Source organism: Chrysemys picta, chromosome 4 (genome assembly GCF_011386835.1).
Source record: "Chrysemys picta bellii isolate R12L10 chromosome 4, ASM1138683v2, whole genome shotgun sequence".
Lineage (NCBI taxonomy): Eukaryota > Metazoa > Chordata > Testudines > Emydidae > Chrysemys > Chrysemys picta.
The window spans coordinates 63627312-63635829 of record NC_088794.1 but is presented as its reverse complement, the minus strand read 5'-3'; the positions used below and the strand labels follow the sequence as shown (position 1 = coordinate 63635829).

Sequence of the window (8518 nt, the reverse complement as noted above, 5' to 3'; positions counted from 1 at the left end):
CCTTCTTGTTACTCTTAACATCTCTTGCCAGCTGCAACTCCAAGTGTGATTTGGCCTTCCTGATTTCACTCCTGCATGCCTGAGCAATATTTTTATACATCTCCCTGGTCATTTGTCCAATCTTCCACTTCCTGTAAGCTTCTTTTTTGTGTTTAAGGTCAACAAAGATTTCGCTGTTAAGCCAAGCTGGTCGCCTGCCATATTTACTATTCTTTCTACACATCGGGATGGTTTGTTCCTGCAACCTCAATAAGGATTCTTTAAAATACAGCCAGCTCTCCTGGACTCCTTTCACCCTCATGTTATTCTCCTGGGGATCCTGCCCATCAGTTCCCTGAGGGAGTCAAAGTCTGCTTTTCTGAAGTCCAGGGTCTGTATTCTGCGGCTCTTCTTTCTTTCATGGTCACTGCCTCTCAGGTTCCCATCCACTTTTGCTTCCCCTACTAATTCTTACCTGTTCATGAGCAGCAGGTCAAGAAGAACTCTGCCCCTAGTTGGTTCCTCCAGCACTTGCACTAGGAAATTGTCCTCTACACTTTCCAAAAACTTCCTGGATTGGATTGAGAACTATATTGCTCCCCCAGCAGATATCGGGGTGATTGAAGTCCCCCATGAGAACCAGCGCCTGTCCTGTGATCTAGTAACTTCTGTTAGTTGCCTGAAGAAGGCCTCGTCCACCTTATCCCCCTGGTCTGGTAGCAGACTCCCACCACGACATCACCCTTGTTGCTCACACTTCTAAACTTAATCCAGAGACTCTCAGGTTTTTCTGCAGTTTCATACTGGAGCTCTAAGCAGTTATACTGCTCTCTTACATACAATGCAACTCCCCCACCTTTTCTGCCCTGCCTGTCCTTCCTGAACAGTTTATATCCATCCATGACAGTACTCCAGTCAGGTGAGTTATCCCACCAAGTCTCTGTTATTCCAATCACATCATAATTCCTTGACTGTGCCAGGACTTCCAGTTCTCCCTGCTTGTTTCCCAGGCTTCTTGCATTTGTGTATAGGCACTGAAGATAACTCGCTGATCGTCCTGCTTTCTCAGTATGAGACAGGAGTCCTCCCCTCTTGCGCTCTCCTGCTCATGCTTCGTCCTGGTATCCCACTTCCCCATTACCTCAGGGCTTCGGTCTCCTTCCCCCGGTGAACCTAATTTAAAGCCCTCCTCACTAGGTTAGCCAGCCTGCTTGCGAAGATGTTCTTCCCTCTCTTTGTTAGGTGGAGCCCGTCTCTGCCTAGCACTCCTTCTTCTTGGAACACCATCCCATGGTCAAAGAATCCAAAGCCTTCTCTCCGACACCACCTGCATAGCCATTCGTTGACTTCCACGATTCGATGATCTCTACCTGGGCCTTTTCCTTCCACAGGGAGGATGGACGAGAACATCATTTGCGCCTCAAACTCCTTTATCCTTCTTCCCAGAGCCACGTAGTCTGCAATCAAGTGTCAGGGGGTAGCCGTGTTAGTCTGTATCCACAAAAACAGAAGTTTGTAGTCTGCAGTGATCTGCTCAAGGTCATTCTTGACAGTATCATTGGTGCCCACATGGAGAAGCAGGATGGGGTAGCGATCCGAGAGTCTCGGCAGTCTCTCCGTCACATCGTGAATCCTAGCTCCTGGCAAGCAGCACGCTTCTCGGTTTTCCCGGTCGGGACGGCAGATAGATGAATGTAAATATGATGTAACCGGAATATGCTTTATGCAAAAGGTCTCTTGTAAGGTATCATAACAAAGGTTATAACCTACTGAATATATTCCTCCTATTTGTATGCATGTATCATTCTTATATCTGAAGCTAGAAATATGAAGTATAACTCAGAGGTCCTATTGTAATTATGCAAAGTGTGGGCCATTAATGGTGGTTTAGAATCGTGGTGACTCTCATTGACCCAGACAATTGGTTGTAAATGGTTTATTTACCTGCAAACCTTCCTGTGTATGTGTGGGCCAACCCAGGAAGAATGGAGACTAGGGGTCTTACAGTGACATGTGACCATGTCACATGATACTGGAATCCATCTTAATCCTTGTACTTTTCCATTGATGAGGCAGGGGTGGGGACAAGCACAGACAAAAGATTCCCACCTTGTGCCAAAGTTATAAAAGGTGGTGGAGCAGGACAAAGGAGGCTGACAGTCATGAGAAAACCCCAGCTTAACACCTGAGATGTCTGCTGGACCTAACAAAGACTGTACCGGGGAAAGGACTGGGCCCAGAGTAGGAAGGAGGCTGGTCTGTGAAAGAAACTTATTGGAACATCTTTGAGGGCGAGATATTACCTGTAATCAGTTTCTTAATGTATTAGGCTTAGACTTGCGAGTTTGTTTTATTTTGCTTTGTGACTTACTTTTTGTTCTGTCTGTTATTAATTGAAACCACTTAAATCCTACTTTTTATACTTAATAAAATCACTTTTGTTTATTAATAAACCCACAGTAAGTGATTAATACCTGGGGGAGCAAACAGCTATGCATATCTCTCTTCAATCAGTGTTATAGAGGGCAGACAATTTACGAATTTACCCTGTATTCGCTTTATACGGAGTAAAACAGATTTATTGGGGGGGCTGGGTGTCTAGGTGTGGGAGACAGGTAACTTGCTGAGCTGTTTTCAGTTAAGTCTGCAGCTTTGGGGGCATGGCCCAGACCCTGGGTCTGTGTTGCAGCAGGCTAGCGTGTCTGGCTCAACAAGACAGGGTTCTGGAGTCCCAAGCTGGCAGGGAAAATGGGCTCAGAGGTAATTTCAGCACATCAGGTGACAGTCCCAAGGGGGTCTCTGTGACCAAACCCCCATCACACCTCCCTACCCCCATCCCACACAGTGCAGATGTGTTTTACCATTTGTCTCTCTCCTCCGGTTGTTATTTTTTAATAAATAAATTTGTTTGGTTTGAAAGCAATCTTTATTACATTAAATGAAAGCAAACATAGCCATGCAAAGCAACAGGCATTTTTCTAAAGTTATCTCAGTGTATAGTACGGAACAATTGCAGTCACCTACTAGCATTACAAGCACTGCACTCCTGAGCACAGCAACAAATATTACTGGCTTTCAGCTGCTCCTTATGGCCCAGCGCTGCGCCCCTCTAATAGCCCTGGTTTTTGGCTGTTCAAATTCAGCCTCCAGGTGCTGAGCCTCCATGGTCCATCCCTGAGTGAACCTTTCACCCTTCCTGTCATAAATATTATGGAGGGTACAGCATGTGGCTATAAGCATAGGAATGTTGTCATCGGCCAGGTCCAGCTTCCCATACAGACAGCGCCAGTGGGCCTTTAAATGACAAAAATCACACTCAACAGTCATTCTGCACTTGCTCAGCCTGTTGCTGAACCGCTCCTTTCTGCTGTCAAGGCTCCCTGTGTATGGCTTCATGAGCCATGGCATTAAGGTGCAGGCGGGGTCTCCCAATGGGCATTTCGACTTCCCTTACGGTGATCTTCTGCCAGGAAGAAAGTCCCGGCTTGCAGCTTCCTGAACAGTCCAGTGTTCTGAAAGATGCGTGCATCATGCACCTTTCCGGATCAGCCTGCGTTAATGTCTGTGAAATGCCCACGGTGATCCATAAGCGTCTGGAGAATCATCGAGAAATACCCCTTGCGATTAATGTACTCGGAGGCTAGATGGTCTCGTGCCAGAATTGGAATAAGCATGCCATCTATCGCCTCTCCGCAGTTAGGGAAACCCATTTGTGCAAAGCCATCCACAATGTCACACACGTTGCCCAGAGCCATGGTTCTTTTAAGCAGGATGTGATTAATGGCCCTGCACACTTCCATCAACACAAGTTTAACGGTCGACTTTCCCACTCCGAACTGGTTAGCAATTGATTGGTAGCAATCTGGAGTAGCCAGCTTCCACAGTGCAATCGCCACGTGCTTCTCCATGGGCAGGGCAGCTCTCATTCTCGTGTCCTTGCGCCGCAGGGCTGGGGCAAGCTCATCATACAGACCCATGAAAGTGGCTTTCCTCATCTGAAAGTTCTGCAGCCACTGCTCATCATCCCAGACATACATGACGATGTGATCCCACCACTCAGTGCTTGTTTCCTGAACGCAAAAGCGGTGTTCCACTGTGGTCAGCACCTCTGTGACTGCCACAAGCAATCTCGTGTCGTAGCTACTATGCGTGGTGAGATCAACATCAAGTTCCTGTTCACTTCCCAAAACACTTAGCGGCAGAAGAGGAAGAGATGCTCCATGGGATAGCTACCCAAAGTGCACTGCTCCGAATGCCAATGCAAGTGCTGCAAGTGTGTTTGCACTATTGCACAGGCAGCTGACCATGTGAGCACACAACAGTGGTTTCCCTGCAGTGATCTCTGAGCGTCGCTGTAACTGCTGGCAATGGACATTTGCCAGTGTAGACAAAGCCTGAGGCCATGTCTACATGCGCAATTGAACAACAAAACTTTTGTAGTTAAGAGGTGTCAACTTCCCCCTCCCCTCAAAAGAGAAAAGTTTTGTCGCGGCAAGTGCCAGTGTAAACGGCATGTTGTTGGCAGAAGCACTCTCCTGCCGACAATGTGAACTCCGCTCATTGGGGATGGAAGTATTTTGTTGGCAAAAGAGCCGACAAACAGCGTCTAGGCTGCCCAACTTTTAGCGACATGGCAGTGTCGCCAAAACTTGTGTAGTGTACACATGGCCTTAGACGTTTTAGTGTTTTGTTTGATTTGCTTGGTAATCTGCTTTGTTCTGTTTGCTATCCCTTATAATCACGTAAAGCCTGCCTTTCATAGTTAATAAACTTGTTTTTTTTTAATTAAATCCAGTCTGTGCGATTCATAATGCGGCGGGGGGGGGGGGGGGGGAATTGTGCACATCTTCCTCCATATTGAGGGAGGGGGCGAATTTATGAGCTTATGTTGTACAGATTTCTCTACAGTGCAATACAGTATTTTGGGTGTACTTTCCAGAGGGGAGCTGCACTTGAGTGCTGAGTCTTCTCACAGAGCCCTGTTTGCAGACTGTGAGATTCTACAGCTGTGTGCTGCCAGAGGCTGCAGAGCCTAATTCAGCCAAACAGGGAGTGGGAACCCAGGCTAGTGGAGTAGGCAGGCTCAGGGAAATCCCAGTACACCAGGTGGCATCCCAGAAGGGGGGAGGGGGACAACCTGTCACATCATCTACTGGCTCATATCCGGTCAGTAACCTACCTCCACATGTTACTTTCCGTGGGCTCTCTGCCATGCGCTCGTTTGTTCAACTTTGCATGACTCCACGCTTTTTCCATCAGCACCCGTAGCGGTCTGCAGAAATGTCCATCTGGATGTTAGAACAGCATCGCTATAGAAAGTCTCTTCCCACGCCTGGATTTCTCTGTCCTTGGATAGTAATTCATCAGTCATATACAGTGATTTGACTCAATTGCGTGATCTGTGGCGAGGGTTGTCAGGTGTCTCATTTTTTTACCAGAAAGTCCAGTCAAAAGGGGATCTGCAGAGTTTCTTATCAGATCTACTGTCTGCACTCCAAAAGTCTGGTTACCATGGATGGGGGCACACGGAAGAGGGTCATCAACCCACGCCAGCCTTTGCACACTCAGGGCCACCTCCTATCTGTATCTTGTGGGCAGATAGTCTCCACGTCGGGGCTGCAGCTCCCATCTCATCCCCGGCATAGAGAGAGCTCTGATGGGGAAGAGTGATGATTGAGTGACAAGAAATGCGGTGGGAGGGGAGAGGGGAAAGTGCGGGGAAGGGTTGGGGCATCAATGAAAGAGGCAGACCAGGGGCCAGATCCTCAGGGGGAAGAGGTGGGGCAGGGGAAACTTCCAGCGCTCTTGCTGTAGTGTCGTTTTCAGAAATTAGAAAGTTGGCAACCACATGGCCAACAGGGGAGTACAGTTAATGAAAGAACCCTAACAGATCTACGCACCTCTGTGCCAGGGCTTGATTATTCCCTACATCTCATGGATAACACTGTTGGGGTCCACTAGGCATAGCTACCAGGTAACTCGGGAGAGTGGAAGGCCACAAGTGCCGATGAAGCTCTTTTGCTCTGGGCCTATCTGAACCACAGAACTCCATCTTGGGAACTCTCACCTACTTCTATGCTAACTGCTTACATGCTCTGAAGTAGGCTGAAGCAGAAATGTATTGGTCAGCGTTTTTAGCAGATGGCTGCAGTTTCACTCACACTAGCAGAAATAATAGAGATAAGAAGCGGGGTAGTTAGTTTGCAGGCGTCTAACTCAAGGTCGCAAAGATTGAGAAAGTTTTCTCACAAGCTTATGTAGAGCTTATTGTAACAGTTGTCTGGAAGGGAGGGGTAAGGGGGAACAGCCAAACAAAGAGATGTATGTAAACAGTTTGGAGTATAAAAGGTAAAAGTTATTTGTATTTGTTGCACTGGATTTGAGACATGCTGGTCTCCTAGTGCCATTTCAGAGCTCTGAAATAAACTTGGCTTGCTTTCTCCCCTCGGTGTCTTTATTGGTGCCAAGCACACCGGGCGACGGACCATTGTTGTCCCCTCGAGCCCTTTAGGGCAGGCAACAGTTTTGGCGTCCCTGGGTGGGCTCGAGGCTGAAATTTAGCCTTGCCCGGATCCCTCCTGGTGGCCGACGGATTACAGCAACGACCGACGCCCAGCGCGCACCGGTGACTTCATCGGGGGCCTCGGCGGAGACGTGGTTTGCTCGACCCCGGAGGGCACAACGGTGCAACGCACACAGACAGTGGAGAAGCAGCTGCGGGCGACGGTGAGGAACCGGTCCCGTTGATAGGGCGACGGTGGGGAACCGGTCCCGTTGATAGGGCGACGGTGACGGTGCAGAACCAGACCCTTGGATAAGGTAGGAACAGTCCAGTGGGGACTTGTCTGTTGTGACCTGGGGACGCCCAGAGTCTGCCTGTTGTGACCTGGGGACGCCCAGAGTCTCCCTTGGTATGGGGCAGGGACAGAGTACAGCCGGCAGGGTACAGTGTACACCTTTAGAATGCATTCTGGTGAACTGGAAGGTGTTTGGATCTGATCAGTTGATTAAAAGTAAATTGAAAAGGTTCTGTACAGTTGATTGGCCTCAGTACCAGCTAGAGTGCCAAGAAAGGTGGCCACCGGAAGGATCACTTAATTACAACACGATCCTTCAATTGCTTTTGTTTTGTCAGAGAACCGGTAAATGGAATGAACATCTCTATGCGTATACGTTTATGGTGTTAAGAAATAGGACTGATATTTTGCTCAAGTGCCATTTGACTCCGACAGGCTCGGTAGTAACGGCTGCTAAACCCCAGAACCCTCCCACTGTTGTAATGCCAGAATCGGTGTCCCCTTCGGCTCCTCCACCCCCACAGGCTTCAGAGAGTACCCCCCCCCCCCGTGGGATTGTATCCGTTGATTACTGAGAGTGTGGTAGCCCGTCCAGGAACTCAAGAACGGCCAGCACAGATAGTATCTGTCTACTCGCATGTACCTTTTAACCCTGTACATCTAGCTGCTTTTAAGGCAGAGGCAGGAGAATTCTCAACGAATCCAAGCAAGTTCATTTCTATCTTTGAAGGATGTCTAGCTAGTCATAAGCCTGACTGGGATGATTGTAATATACTTATGAGAACCCTGTTGTCTGAAGTGGAGCGGAATCAGGTTATAGCCAAGGCTAAGGATGAAGACAGAGAAGGCATTTAAGGTTTAAAGGGAAAGCTATTGGACACCAGAGGTTGTACAGAGTGGAATCCTCAGAAGTGAGTGTGCTCGTCCTGGTTTGTTGCTTCAAAGCTCTGCACAGAAGTTATGTTACGGGAAAGGTGTATGATGGCAATGTGTATGTGTTAATGGTTGGAGAAGAGGTGTATGAGTGAAGAGTGGAAGGTTCCTTTGGAAGTTAGAAGAAGCCGAGAAAGGGAGAAGGAAAGAGAACAGAATGAGTTAACTGAGAGGAAAATACAGCTAGCAGGCCATCCAAGGACATTGTTCACAGCCAAGACTTGGCTGACAACCAAGAGAAAGGGGGGCCTGAATGTGCCCAAGCAACTGTGAGATCTGCAAAATACTGCAAGGCATAAGGAAGACAAACGCAGGGTTAAAAAGCAGCTTTGTTGGACAGTATTGGCTCAAGGATTTAAAAATTCCCCCACTCTGTTTGGACAGGCTTTGGCCAGAGACTTGGAGGAGTGGGATAATTCAGACAGAGCCCTCCTGCTGCAATATGTAGATGACTTGTTGATTGCTGCTGTGGGTCTAATCCCTTGTCTCAGAGCTACTGTGAGTCTCCTAAACTTTATTGGACTGCGAGGATACAGGGTATCTCAAAGCAAAGCCCAAATTGCTCTTTCAGAGGTTCAATATCTGGGATTTCACATCAGGCAGGGAGAGAGACAGCTCTCAAACGAAAGGAAGGAGGCTATCTGCCAAGTTCCCATCCCCAGCAACCGTAAACGGCTTAGGGCATTCCTGGGCATGGCAGGTTTTTGCAGCATATGGATTCCAGAGTTTGGACTGTGGGCTAAACCTCTGTATGAATGTGTTAAGGGAGCGGATCATGACCCCTTTCACTGGTCCCCAGAAGCGGACAG

The 8518-nt window shown here is 48.3% G+C and overlaps 1 long non-coding RNA gene across 1 annotated transcript in view; it reads left to right on the top strand.

Moving 5' to 3' along the window:
- Nucleotides 1–5894: 5894 nt before the first annotated feature.
- LOC135983070 (uncharacterized) overlaps nt 5895–8518 on the top strand; it is an 85501-nt gene continuing 82877 nt past the window's right edge. Inside the window, exon 1 of the long non-coding RNA XR_010600551.1 lies at nt 5895–6798. This is a non-coding gene — a long non-coding RNA (uncharacterized LOC135983070). The remainder of the gene's footprint in view (nt 6799–8518) is intronic.